Source organism: Lithobates pipiens, unplaced genomic scaffold (genome assembly GCF_037356315.1).
Source record: "Lithobates pipiens isolate NorthernLeopardFrog02 unplaced genomic scaffold, aLitPip1_a1.2 Scaffold_18, whole genome shotgun sequence".
NCBI lineage: Eukaryota > Metazoa > Chordata > Amphibia > Anura > Ranidae > Lithobates > Lithobates pipiens.
This window is the reverse complement of record NW_027507758.1, coordinates 221,414,253-221,428,961: the sequence shown is the minus strand read 5'-3', so window position 1 is coordinate 221,428,961 and position 14,709 is coordinate 221,414,253. Positions and strand designations below refer to the sequence as shown.

The 14,709-nt window shown below is 41.2% G+C and overlaps 1 protein-coding gene across 22 annotated transcripts in view; it reads left to right on the top strand.

The window, feature by feature from the left end:
• The window catches only part of AFDN (afadin, adherens junction formation factor), a 346,736-nt gene that overhangs the window by 75,591 nt on the left and 256,436 nt on the right, over nucleotides 1-14,709 (top strand). The window lies entirely within an intron of this gene.

Sequence of the window (14,709 nt, the reverse complement as noted above, 5' to 3'; positions counted from 1 at the left end):
AATCGGATCGCATGTTGTGAACACCCATGCGATCCGATTGTGCTGTGGACCAAAAAAAGGGTCCCGTGCAAGTTTGTGGCGGGTGCGATGCGAATTTAGCCATACTATCTGTATGGCTGAACTCGCATCGCACAGAGATCGGATGTGATTTGCACTGCAGTGCGGTGCGAATCACATCCGGTTCTCGTAGCCGCTCCAGTGTGAACCCAGCCTAAGAGTTTACCAGCACTCCTTTGTAAACAAAACACAAGTGTTTACAGTGTCTTGCAAAAGTATACACCTTGAAATTTTCCACGTTTTGATGTTACAACCAAAAACGTAAATTAATTTTATTGGTAGACCAGCACAAAGTGGCACATAATTGTGAGGTAGAAGGAAAATGATAAAAAAAAAAACTAAATATATATATATTTTTTTTTTTACAAATAAATATTTGAAAAGTGTGCTGTGTATTTGTATTCAGCCCCCTTTACTCTGATACTCCTAACTAAAATCTAGTGGAACTAGATTTTAGTAAATATACTAGTAAATAATACTAGTAAATATAGTCCACCTGTGTGTAATTTAATCTCAGTATAAGTACAGCTGTTCTATGTAGCCTTCAGAGGTTTGTTAGATAATCTTGGTAAACAAATTGAATCATGAAGGCCAAGGAACACACCAGACAGGTCAGGGATAATGTTGTAGAGAATTTTGAAGCAAGGTTTGGTTATAAAAAAAAAAAAAAATCCCAAGCTTTGAACATCTCCTAGAGCACTGTTGAATCCATCATCTGAAAATGGAAAGCGTATAGCACAACTGCAAAGCCATAAGAAGCCTCATTTGCGAGAAGCCATGTGGAGGGCACAGCAAACATGTGGAAGAAGGTGCTCTGGTCAGGTGAGACCAAAATTGAATTTTTTGGCCTAAAAGCAAAACGCTGTGTGGTGTAAAACGAACACTGCACATCGCCCTTCCTCAGCAGGGACAGGGAAGCTGAATACAGGTCAAACGACCCTAAACATACAGCCAGAGCTACAATGGAATGGTTTAGATCAAAGCGTATTCATGTTTTAGAGACCTACATCCAGTTGAGTATCTGTAACCAGATTTGAAAAGTGCTGTTCACAAATTCTCTCCATCCAATCTGACAGAGCTTAAGCTATTTTGCAAAGATGTGCAAAGCTGGTAGAGACATACCCAAAAAGACTTGTAGCTGTAAATGCAGCAAAAGCCAGTTCTACAAAGTATTGAATCGGGGGGTTGGGGCTGAATACAAATGCACGCCACACTTTAATAGATATTTGTAAAAAAATAATAAATTTAAAACAATTTATCATTTTCCTGCCACTTTGTGTTGGTCTATTACAAAAAGTCCCAATAAAATACATTTGTTCTTGGTTGGAACATGACAATGTGGAAAATTGCAAGGGGTATGAATACATTTTCAAGGCACTCTATATCGGTGGTATATTTGGCAGCAAGTTGCCATGATGTCCCTGAATGTTATGTGTTCATAGCAGAAAAATGCATATTGCTGTTTGTATGTACGGCTGCACAGCATCAGATCAGTCAGGGTGCCCATACTGATCCATGTCCACAGACACAAGTGCCTACAATGGGCATTTTGATCATCGGAACTGGATCATGGAGCAATGGAAGAAGGTGGCCTGGTTTGATGAATCATGCTTTTGTTTTATATCCTGTGGGTGACCTTGTGTGCCTGTGCCTGTGTGTTGCTTACCTGGGGAAGAGATGGTCCCAGGCTGCAGTATGGAAGGAAGGAAGGTCGTGGAGGCAGTGATGCATTAGGGCAATGTTTTGCTGGGAAACCAAGTCCTGCCATTCATGTGGATGTTACAAGACAAGTAACACCTACCTAAACATTGTTACTAACCAATGACACCTGTTGATGAAAACAGTATTCCCAGATGGCAGTGGTCTCCTTCAGCAGGATAATGAGCCCTTTCACATTGCAAAAATAGTTCAAGAATGGTTTGAGGAACACAACAATGAGTTTGAGGTTTTCATGGGGCCTCCAGATTTTCCACATCTCAATCCAAGTGAGTATCTGTGGGATATGCTGGAAAAACACAAACTTATTTTTACAGGATTTAAAGGATCTGCTACTGATGGTTTGGTGCCCTATACCACAGAATACCTTCAGAGTTCTAGTGGCGTCCATGCCTTGATGGGTCAGGGCTTTTTTGGAGGCATAAGGGGAGCCCACTCAATATTTGGTGAGTGGTACACTTTGCAATTGTGTACAAGTAGGCAGCCATATTGTTCCTGACATATGTAGGCTCTGATTTTGTTAACAATCTAGCTGGAATGCCATTTGAAAGATACGTAAGCGATAACCACAGATGACAAGACCCATGCAGACACTTCTAAATTAACTCGTTTTATAGAGCAGCATAAACCTCCCCCTGAACCAGTATTTGCACATATGGTTCCAGAATGATTACAGGAACAATCTATGGTCCAAAATGATTAGGTTGACCATTTATCCTTTAAGCTGCAGAATCATGAGGACCCCTCCCCCGTGGGGATGGAAGTCAGCTGGCTTGGTTGGTGTACAACTGTACATACAGTGGGTGGAAGTGAAGCAGAAGAAAGATGGGCCATATTAGTTGAAAAGCGTGACCAAAAGGGAAGATTTGTGTATATCCAAACTTGGACTGAGGGCCGGATACTGGATGTGTTGTCTTGTTTTTTTTTTTTGTTTTTTTTTTTGTTTGTTTTTTACATGCGACGGGGACATTATGTGAATGGCTTTTTCAGATGGAAAGTATGTTTTAAAGGCTCTATTCATAGGTGGAAATTCTGGTCAAGTTAAAGGGGAGACAAACCCGCCTATAATTTACAACCAAAGAAGCTGCTATCTTGGTCTCCATTTGATCTGCAGTAGTCATGGTGCACCAAATGTGATTAGCTAGGATATCAGCCATTTGATGGCTCAGCCCTATGTATAAGTGGGCTTCTCCGTTTACTCCCACCTACCTCTGGGTCTGATCAGGACCGCAATAAAAAAATGGGAGTCCATCCACTTCCGTTTTTAGGTGGAGCACATCAGAGGGTAGTTGGGTGCAAATGGACAGCAGGGTCTGTTTTTTACTCCCGGCCAGGTAGAACAAAAAATTGCTGCACACAAACATCCGTCCAACAGGTTTCTTGAGGCTGCCACCAGGACTATGACAACGGACCAAGGGGTGATGAGGTTTCACACCTGCATTGTGGTATTTTTTTTTTTTTCTACTTGGTCTACATGTTCATGGTTGCGAGCTAGCACCCAGTCCTTCCTCTCTGGTGGATTATCATACTCTCCTGGGGCAGTGATCCGTTTCATTGTTCTTTACTCTCAGGCCACCTATAGAGCAGGACAGGCTCTGTCCATATTCGCTTCGCAGAACCTGAGAGTTGATCCCCCTGCTGATCCAAACCAAATCTGTCCCTTATGAAAGGATCCGTGAAAACATATCTCTTCTGCAAAGCCTATTGTGCCTTCATCTAACAACTGAACTTTTATTTCTTTCATGAGCTCATCCCTCAGTTATTGACTTTATTACCACATCCTCACCCTATTAGATTATAAGCTTCTATGAGCAGGGCCCTCCTAACCCTCTTGTATTGTAAATGTACTTTCTCTCATTTTGTAAATCACTGTACAAACTGCTATGTAAATACTATAGAATACTAATAATGATTTATATGTGAATATGACATTTTGCACTGTGAGAACTGTTAAGATTTATAACAGGAAGGAGAAGGTTGGACTCTGCATGTGTGAACTGAGATAAGGCAGCACTGGCATTCTTATGTATGGAAGTAATAGAAGGCATTAAAGTGAAGGTCTCTGGATTTGAGTTTTTACTGTAGCAGAGAAAAATCAGGTCTTCTGGCTTGGCTGATAGGACTGTTCTGTTCTACATGTATTTCTGTTTCACTCTTGACAATAATACATTTTTTTTTTTTTTTTGGGCTGTTGCTGATTAAAATTTTCGTTTTCGATGAATCAATTTTTTTTTTTAATATCAATTAATCGACTAATTTTGACTAATAATAACGCACATACAGATCCAACTACTTTTAGCTGATCTCCTTGCATTACAACTCTGCATTATTTAGTGGTAAATGTGGTATACACAATATACAATCACCCGACACTAGTTCGTTTATACAAATTCATGACTTAATGTCACAGTTCACACAAATGTGTTTTAAATTCAAACTGTAGCACTGACGTAAGTAATTTTTTTTTTTTTTTTTTTTTTTTTTATAGTAGCGTGACCATCCCTCCACCTCCCAGTCTAATCACTCTCACCTTATGGCATGGAACCTTGTGCAAACAGGTGGTCATGCATGCGGGTATCAAAAGGGTTAACACGGACCATAAACTTCTCATGTTTCCTTAGATCTCAGCAGGGACGCCAACATAAAGATGATAAAAACACAGCATGTAAAGCCGACAATCGTGTTAGTTCCATAGGGCAGCAGCGGGTGATGTCATGCGTAGCTCCTACTCCGTAAGCGTTGCGTTCAACCAAGACTTTGATGTCACCGGGCTCCTCCCCCCTTCCCTTTGTTAGCAGGTAGAGGCACTTGGGGAAGGAGGGAGGCGTTCAGTGACATCTGCCATGACATCACCAGATCTCAGACAGAACTCCCTGAAGACCCAGAAGCCGGCAGAGAGGTGAGATTTTTGATCGATCAAGAAAAATTCCTCGATTAATCAAGGAATTCATCTTTCATTTCCACAGCCCTAAAAAAAGTTATGTAACAAAAGAAGTTGCATAATGGTGGACAAGAATGTGGTGCCAAAAGGATAGGGAGTTTAGTCTGAAACCCATCAAAAGTTCATTAGTAGGTACCAGGGACTTTGCCAATGTGGTTAACTGTGAGTCCCGTATAGCAATATATGTTCTGCTATATGCCAAGAAGAGACCAAACAGCCAGTGGGTCTTCAAGCCAACATTGTAGACTCGGCGAAAGGGTCAAGCAGGAATACACCCACCCACCCTACTACCAGAGCAGGCTATGACCATGATAATAAAACTATGGCTAATCTAGGAACCACTATGGTGCCTAACCCTAGACTTTTTTGTTTTACTCGAACATCAAATGATTATAAAAATCAAATGCATCACTATGGTATCCTTCAAGATATCTCGTCGCATATAAAACCCTGGACGAAAACCTTAAGTAGTGACAAAGGGACAAAAGGTCTGATTAGAGGGCCAATATTACATCTGAGTAGGGAGAATAAAAAAAAAAAAAAAAAAAAGACGAAAATTGGAGAAAAGTGCAGAGAAGTTAGACCATACCAATCCAGGAATATACCCTACCACCGATCCAATGTCAACCCTTAGTGTCCATTAACTGTAGGTAAGAAAGCCAATGGATCCATACCTTTTTTTTCAAACAGGGTTTGTTTGTCTCATAGGACAATAACCACTTTTTTTCTACATGTATTTCATAAGCATTTAAACTGTTTGCCTGGAGTTCAGGAGATGGTTCACAACTCCAACAACCTGATACAATGTGGTCTCACTATTGAAAACACCACCAAATTAAACATTAATGGGTGTACTAAAAAAATATATAAGATTTATCCATGTAGGCAGTCAGCGTTGTACCTACTTTAAAATATTTTTTTTTAATCATTTTTATTCTTTTGAAGTTTCAGCAGATAATTTTTTGGTTTGGGCTAGGCCTTCTTGCACACTGAATGCTTTGACAATCTCTCCTAGATGCCTTTCCTCCTGGCAGCAGCTTTTTGGCAGAAAAAAAATGCTTAATGTGTAACACGTTTAGCCATGTTAAGCGATTGGGTGTTCATTTATTGGCCTGAATAATCACTTATTCTGGCCATTGAAATTAATTCACAAGCCCATCACGTTTAGAGGCAGAAAGGAGAAGAAAAAAAGACCACTGGATGCCCCTAAGTGCAGCATTTACAACAACCAGTGTGCATGAGGCCTTATTGTGGTTTTATTTCATATGATTCTATTGATTTTCCTACATCATACTTTTTGTCTGATTTGAAGTGATAACGCTGTGCAAACTGTTGGTGCTATATAAATCCTGTATAATAATAATCATTTAAATTGGTTGTAAACCCTTACAAACCACTTTGACCTACAGGTAAGCCCAGATTAAGGCTTACCTGTAGGTCCAAGAAATATCTCCTAAACCTATACTGTTTAGGAGATCTTTACCTGAAGACAGGCACCGCTGTCTACGGCGCATGTGCCATAGACGGCGGCGCACTGGGCAAGCCGCAGATCGCGGCGATATGCCGCGAGTGTTGGCTCCCGTCCGCATGCGTGGGTGTGATGTCATCACTGCTCCGGCGAATCACAGCGCCGGAGCAGCGAGACCCACCAAGAAGATGGACGCTCGGAACTACAGGGGACAGCGGTGTCTTCGCTGGCTCCTGTGTCAGGCAAGTGACACAATGGACTACTATGCGATGCATAGTGGTCCATTATGCTTTACCTTTGCAGGGAATCAAACCCATTAGGGTTTACTTCCTCTTTAAGTTTTTTATGGTGAGAAGTCTATTAAAGTTCTTAATTGATAATGTCAAAGTAGGAGGTACATCTAAAACTGAACAGAGATTGATGTATATTTAAAGCTCAAGTTCTTAGCACAATTTGTGTACATTCATTCTGTCAAGTGACAGTTGTGCTTCTGAGGATGTCTCTCTCTGCACCATCTGTCAAGTCGATTCTTTAGCTGCCTGCTTGCAAAATCAACAACAAACATTTGGCTGAAGACATTCTTTTACTATTGTGCATTAGTAGGACACTATGCAGCATTTGTTTTGTTCAGGCTGGCACGCTTGTCTAACATCTTGAACTGAAGCTTTCCTGTGGATGGTGCTAGGAATCGCACTATTTCTCCTCACAGCTGCTGGGCTTTCAGTCTTGTGACTGCCTTGCTTTTATCACCAGAGAAAACTGATCAAGCAGTTACTGAAATCATGCCCATTTTTCCTTTGAACTCAACACTAAGGCTCCATGCACACAGGATGTTTCAAAAAGTCTTTCCTGACGCCAGATTGCTGGCAGGAAAATGCTGCTTTAAAAACGCACTTTTTATCAGCGTTTTGTAGTCACGTTTATGCACGTTTTTTTAGCTTTAGCATTTTTGGGAATTTTTTGTAAAATTGCACCAAGGAAACTCCCAAACTCCAACAATGCTTTGGAAAAAGTTAAGTTAACCCTAGGAGCCATTTTGGGGGAGCAGAGAGAGCACTGACCTTTACTCCTGATTCTGTTGTGTAGGATCAGATGATGGATAATATTGCATGAGAGGACCAGAGTATGTCTGTATTGGACCCATCAGTTGATGGACCAACACATCTTGCGGATATTTCACCGGCCTATACATTCAGCTGCGTAACTATGCTGAAACGTTGTTTTTTTTTTTTATTTTTTTTATTTTTTTTATTTTTTTTTTATTATTTTTTTTATTTTTTTAAACAAAGAACGGCTATGGATGCCTCATAGTAGGCCACTTCTGGGCACTACGAAGCCCAGTCTTAAACTAGTGATGATAGCTGATGAAGCTTTTTGGCTTGACTTGTGGAAATGGACTTGCCTACCAGCAGAGATTTTTTAACTATAGACTAAGCCAAGCCAGACGTGTTGTGGAATGTGCCTTTGGAGTATGTACAGCAAAGTGGAGTGTACTTCTCTCTGCCATTCTCTGCCGATGTGGAGAACCCTATAAAAGTCATCCTAGCATGCTGCGTGCTGCTTAACTTTTTAGTTGTCTGCGAGTCTCCACAGAACCTGCACCCTCAAACCCAGCACGATATTCAATTTATGGACTTACGCAGCACTGCTAAAAATATGAACATCAGATTTTTGGTGCCGAAACCGATACCGAAAATCTTCCTTGATCCCGAAAACCTATACCGAAACAGCACCGATACTGAAATTGACTGTTTTTAAAAAAAAAAATGTATGCAGGAGATGGTCAGAGACTGGGGACGTGGTACAGGAGATGGACAGAGACCAAGGATGTGGTACAGGAGATCCATGCAGCCTCACCAGTGCCCGTCATGTAGCCTGCCTGTGCCTCACCAGTGCATATAAAACCACACACACACACACACACACACACACACACATATACACACACACACACACACACACACATATACACACACACATATACACACACATATACACACACATATACACACACATATACACACACATACACACACATACACACACATACACATACACACATACACACACATACACACATACACACATACACACATACACACATACACACACACACACATACACACACACACACAGAGGCATATATATATATATATATATATATATATATATAATATATACATAGTCTTTTTAAAAATTGGCAGCTGCAGCTCTGTACCTTTTTTATTCTCCATGCTGGGTACTGCACTCTAGGGGGAGGTAGAGAGCACAGCACACAGTACTAGACACCCCTCCCTTGCTTTCACTTTCATAGTAAACACCGTGCTTGAGCTCCTGCACAGCCGATTTACACATTGGCTGAGGAGCCATATGCAGCCACCGCTGGGGAGAGGGGGACTTTACAGCGAGACCCCATTTCTGTTAAAATTTATTGGCAGTGTATTGCACATTATTGCAGAGTATTGCACAGTATAGGCACAGAGCAGCGCTGTGGGAACTACAGATTCAGCCCACAGCGCTGCTAAAAACAATCTCTCCCCTTGCACTGTACAGAGAGGGGAGGGAGGAACCGCCGTCATTTGACGAAGCACTCACGTGGTAAACAGCCGCTACAAGCGGCCATTTTCTGCGGTCCATAATGCGCCGGGTCTTCCGTCGGTCATGGATGTTTGCGGGAGCACACGAGAGCAACATTCTGGGAGGATGTCCAACGGACATCCACCCAGAATAAGCCAATTGCGCTGTAGCAGTCTTTCAGCTATGGCCTGGTCGTCAAGTGGTTAATAAGTGTAATTATTAAACAGAGGACGATCCCATTAGCCAATAGAACAACTGACCTTCAACTGGCCATTAACTTTTTATCCAATGGCAATAAAGTGGGTGATGCGTTTAAAACAAAAAAAAACGCATTTGCTCAAAAGTAATTGTATATGTTCCTAAACAGGATTTAGGCGTTTTAGAGGGATCCGTGATGACAAATCGATGTCCCTGGTGTTGAGGTGGGGGTGGCATGCTTGCAGAAGGCACATTTTGTAAGTAGGAGGGACCTGGCATGTTGCATGAGTAGGCAGAAGGGTAACCTTGACCAGTGTGAGGGCTGCTAGAAGATAGGCTTGGCATTTTGATGGATTGGTTCATGGGTGGGAGAGGGACCTAGCCTTTTTGGAGTGGTATATTGGTGGCCCAGGAGGAGCAGTGCAAGAGGGACCAGGTACTATTTGAGAATATGTAGAATAAGTACCTGCCACATTGGTGGAGTTGGTTGAACAGGAGAAGCAGTGCTTGAGATGTTGACACATGGAGAACCTAAAATGAGTGGTGTTGGCATTCCACTCCTTTGTGTTACCCTACAGGCCAATACATAAGTGTTTATGTTCTCCATGCACTGCTTCTCTTGTTCAGCATAAAGGTCAGAAAGCAGCATAAATACGCTGCGACATAAAGTGACACGAGGATGACTGTGGTCCAGGAAAAGATTGTTTTCTGTATATTCAAATCCCCAAGCAGCTGTACAATATGTTGTTCCATTTGGTTGCTATTTTCTGCATCATGCTGCTGACAATTACCACGACCACCACTGAAAGTAGAGCGTGCGTTGCGATCTGGCATTTCCTATGAAGAAAAAAAGCAGATAATAGATTTTTACCAAAGGGATTAAAATAAGAAATTTACCTGCTCATTTGCCATATACCAACTGACAGCGGGGACAATGGGCAAGGATTTGGGGAAACAGTGAAACACTTCCTTCCCTTTTGATCATCCTCTTTATCTGCCTCTCTATCCTCATGCCAGTTGGATGTAGTTCTATAAAGATTTAACAGAAATGTGACTAACTAAAAATGTTTTAACAACTTCATCCCCGGAACAATTGACGCCCTTCCTAACCAGGCCATTTTTTGCGATATGGCACTGCGTTAATTTAACGAACAATTGCATGGTCATGCGACACTGCACCCAAACCAAATTTACATCCTTCTTTTTTCCCCCACAAATAGAGCTTTCTTTTGGTGATATTTGATCGCGTCTGCAGTTTTTATTTTATGCGCTATAAACAAGAGTGTAATTTTGGAAAAAAAAAAACTTTTTTTACTTTTTGCTATAATAAATATCCCCCCAAAAAAGTCTTCATGTTTAGGCCATTATGTATTCTTCTACACATTTTAGGTAAAAAAATTGCAATAAGCATATATTGAGTGGCTTGCGCAAAAGTTTATAACATCTATAGCTTTTTATTTTTTTAACTAGTAATGGCGGTGTTTAGTGATTATCAGGACTGAGACATTACGGTGGACCAATTGGACATTTGACACACTTTTGTGACTGTTGACATCTATACAGTGATCAGAGCTAAAACTAGCCACTGACTACTGTATAAATGTCACTGGCAGGGAATGGGTTAACACTAGGGGGCGATCAAGGGGTTAATGTGTGTTCCCTAGGTGTGTTATAACTGTGAGGGGATTGGACTGACTGGGGGAGGAGATAGTCTGTTCCTACTAAGTAGGAAAACGCTCTATCGGTTTCTCCTCCCTTGACAGGACAGGGATTTGTTCCTTCCTGCTCTCATGCCTGCAATTGGGGGGCGGGAAGGGGTTATTGGGTCCCCCTGTGGGCACTGCGTGTGTGTGTGTGTGTGTATAATGTATTAAATAAAAAAAAAAAAATATATATATATATATATATATATATATATATATATATATATATAATTAAAAATATAGTGATTTTGTGCACCAGAGCTATTCTCACAATAGATGGATGTATAAAAATTCTCTGAAAAGTGAGTACACCGCCTCACTTTTTTGTAAAAAATGTATTATGTCTTTTCATGTGTCAACACTAAAGAAGTGGCACTTTACTACAATGTAACGTAGTGAGTGTACAGCTTGTATATAACAGCGTAAATTTGCTGTCCCCCAAAATAACTCAACACAGCCATTAATTAGCACTGGCAACAAAAGTGAGTACACCCCTAAGTGAAAACGTCCAAATTGGGCCCAAAGTATCAATATTTTGTGTGGCCACCATTATTTGCCAGCACTGCCTTAACCCTCTTGGGCATGGAGTTCACCAGAGCTTCACAGGGTTGCCACTGGAGTCCTCTTCCACTCCTCCATGACATCACGGAGCTGGTGGATGTTAGAGACCTTACGCTCCTCCATCTTCTGTTTGAGGATGCCCCACAGATGTTTAATAGGGTTTAGGTCTGGAGACATGCTTGGCCAGTCCATCACCTTTATGCTCAGCTTATTTAGCAAGTCAGTTGTCCTCTTGGAGTTGTGTTTGTGGTCATTATGTTGGAATACTGCTATGCGGCCAAATCTCCAGCCTTCAGTATGTCACAGTACATGTTGGCATTCATGGTTCCTTCAAACTGTAGCTCCCCAGTGCCATCCGCACTCATGCAGCTCCAGATCATGACACTGCCACCACCACGCTTGACAGTAGGCAAGACACACTTGTCTTTGTACTCCTCACCTGGTTGCTGCAAAACACACTTGACATCATCTGAGCCAAATAAGTTTATCTGGTTCTCATCAGACCACAGGACATGGTTCCAGTAATCAATGTCCTTAGGCCTCTTTAACACGGGGCGGTCAGTGCTGATCTGGGGGCGATCTCCGCTGAGCAGGAAGATTACAGGTCTGTCACACTGCGCAGGGACGGACCTGTCACAGCCGCGCTCTCCCCTATGGGAGATTGGGTGACGACAGACCAGAGTCCATCGTCATCTGATCCGCAGATGGATGGAAAAATAGATTTTTCCTCCGTAACACTTTTTCGGAGTGGGTCAGATGTCAGTGGACATGTCACCGCTGACACCCGACGCTCCATAGACCTCTATGGAGCATCCGTTCAGGTCCGCCTGAAAAACTGACAGGTGGACCTGAATGGATCGGCCATGTGAAAGAGAGGCCTTCTTCAGCAAGCTGTTTGCAGGCTTTTTTTGTTGCATCATCTTTAGAAGAGGCTTCTTTCTGGGACAACAGCCATGCAGACCAATTTCATGCAGTGTGCGGCATATGGTCTAAACACTGCTAGACTGACCCCCCCCCCCCATCCCTTCAACCTCTGCAGAAATACTGGCATCACTCATACATCTATTTCCCAAAGACAACGTCTGGATATGACATTGAGCATGTGCACCCAACTTCTTTGGTTGACCATGGCGAGGCCTGTTCTGAGTGGAACCTGTCCTGTTAAACCACTGTATGGTCTTGACCTCTTGTACTGCAGCTCATTTTCAAGGTCTTGGCAATCTTTTGAGTTCTATGCCATGGGGTGCCATGTTGAACTTCCATTGACCAGTATGAGAGAGTGAGAGTGATGAAACCAAATTTAACACACCTGCTCCCCATTCACACCTGAGACATTGTAACACTAACGAGTCACATGACGTCGGGGAGGGAAAATGACTAATTGGGCCCAATTTGGACATTTTCACTTAGGGGTGTACTCACTTGTTGCCAGACATTAATGGCTGTGTGAGTTGTTTTGGGGGGGGGGGGGGACAGCAAATTTACACTGTTATACAAGCTGTACACTACTTTACATTGTAGCTGAGTGTAATTTCTTCAGTGTTGTTGCATGAAAAGATGTAATAAAAGATGTATAAAAATGAGGTGTGTACTCACTTGAGTGTGTGTAATATATATATATATATAGTGTGTGTGTGTGTGTGTGTGTGTGTGTGTGTGTGTGTATATAATATTGCACGGTTAAAAGAAAACCAACGTTATCGTTATTTTATATTTTTGTGGGTAAAGAACTGTATAATATTTTTAAAACTTTACAAATAAAATCTATGCAAATTGTAATTGAAAATTTTTATTTTTAAAAAATGTTTCAAATTTGAATATTTTAAAAGGTTTTAAAACCATTTAATGATTAACCATTTTTAAAAAATTCATAAAAAATATTAATGTTTATTGAAACTAAATTTTACAAACTAACTCTAGAAATTAAAAAAAAGTTTTTTTTTTTTTTTAAATATTAACATATTTAAAAAAAAATCTTTAAAAAAAATTCACATAAAAATGTTAAATAATTGTAATATTTTAAAAAGTGTTTAATGTTACATAAAAATACATTATAAACTAATACCAATGCTACATTATCCCACTGGCCCCTTCAATGATTACTTACGCTCTCGACTCCATAGAGCGTCTTGGGAAAGCAGTCTTAGAATGAGATGGACCCTTTAACACTAGCGGGGGTGCTTACAATGATCAGCTTTTATTTAAAAGCTTTATCCTAATAGGAATTTTTTTTGCTGTTAAGCCCCATATACATATATCGGAAGACATTGGTGGGTTAAAGAAAAGAAAAAAAAAAAAAGCCGACATTGGCATTTGTGTATGATGTCAAACCAGCACCTGACAAACGCCCAGCGTTTGAGCCTAAGTGCGTTTGCAAAGGCATGGCTTTGGGCTCTTTCTTGACGCTGCTTTTCTCCAGCCAGAGAGATGGGCATGCGCTCAGGGTGCATGAGGCCTAATATAGGAGATGTGTTACTGGCCAGATCATCAGGTGAGAACAGAGGGGAAAAAGCCTAAGAAAAAATGAATGCAGCCACCACATCCATTGATTGGTAAACTGCAATATATTATATTTTTTGTTTTGGGTTTAATACCGCTTTCATGAAAAATAGATTAGAGGGCCATTTGTAGTGGATGTGTACGGGTTATTTTTGAAGACTAAGTAGTAGTAGTTTAGTGCCACTTCAACATTTTTGATAAGGTTTGAAGGAAACCCCAATTAAACTGAATGGGTCTATATACACGAGCAGGCAGATTAGAGTATTTAGGAAGGTAGAATAGGGTGTAAATGTAATCACTGACTTACCTGTTAATGAGGGACAAGATCAACCTCTGGCAGATGTCTGTTAATGGTTTCCTAATCTTTTTATTAAAATAATAAAACCTGAGCAAGTTAAACCTGGTTCAGATGTGGTTTCTGAGATGTGATAGTGGATCCGCAGGTCTGTTATAAACTATCCAGAGGGACACAGGGAATGCGTTTTTTTTTTTTTTTCTGTATTTAAACCTGGCGCAAACATTTTGGGCAAGCGTCCTCTGGACAGTTTATTGGCCTTGTTTTAAATGGGGAGCTGGATGGAGATTGAAGAAGGCCGTTGTGGCAGTTTTGCCACTCCTGACTACCCAGCTTCAAGTTAACATGGTCACTGACTTGTTAGCACACACTATCGTGGGTGCAGCGTGACATGGCAAAAATGATAATGCAGGTCAAGATTAGCAGCAGTTTTGACTTTGAAGTGAATGGGGCTGCACTGAAATGGCTAGTAATGCATGTGGTCATGGCTTGGTCCGATGAGCTTTCAAGGATTCATTCCAAGCTGCCTGTCAAATGCCTCTGAAAAGTGATCCAACATGGATTTCTTTTCAGAGGTGGTAATGATGACTGCAGGTGTAAACAAACCCAGAGTCGCTCAGCTGACCAGTACAGCCAGTAAACCTGGGAGAAGTATCTGTATAGTTTTCCCAGGTTTACTGGGTGTAGTAGAGCA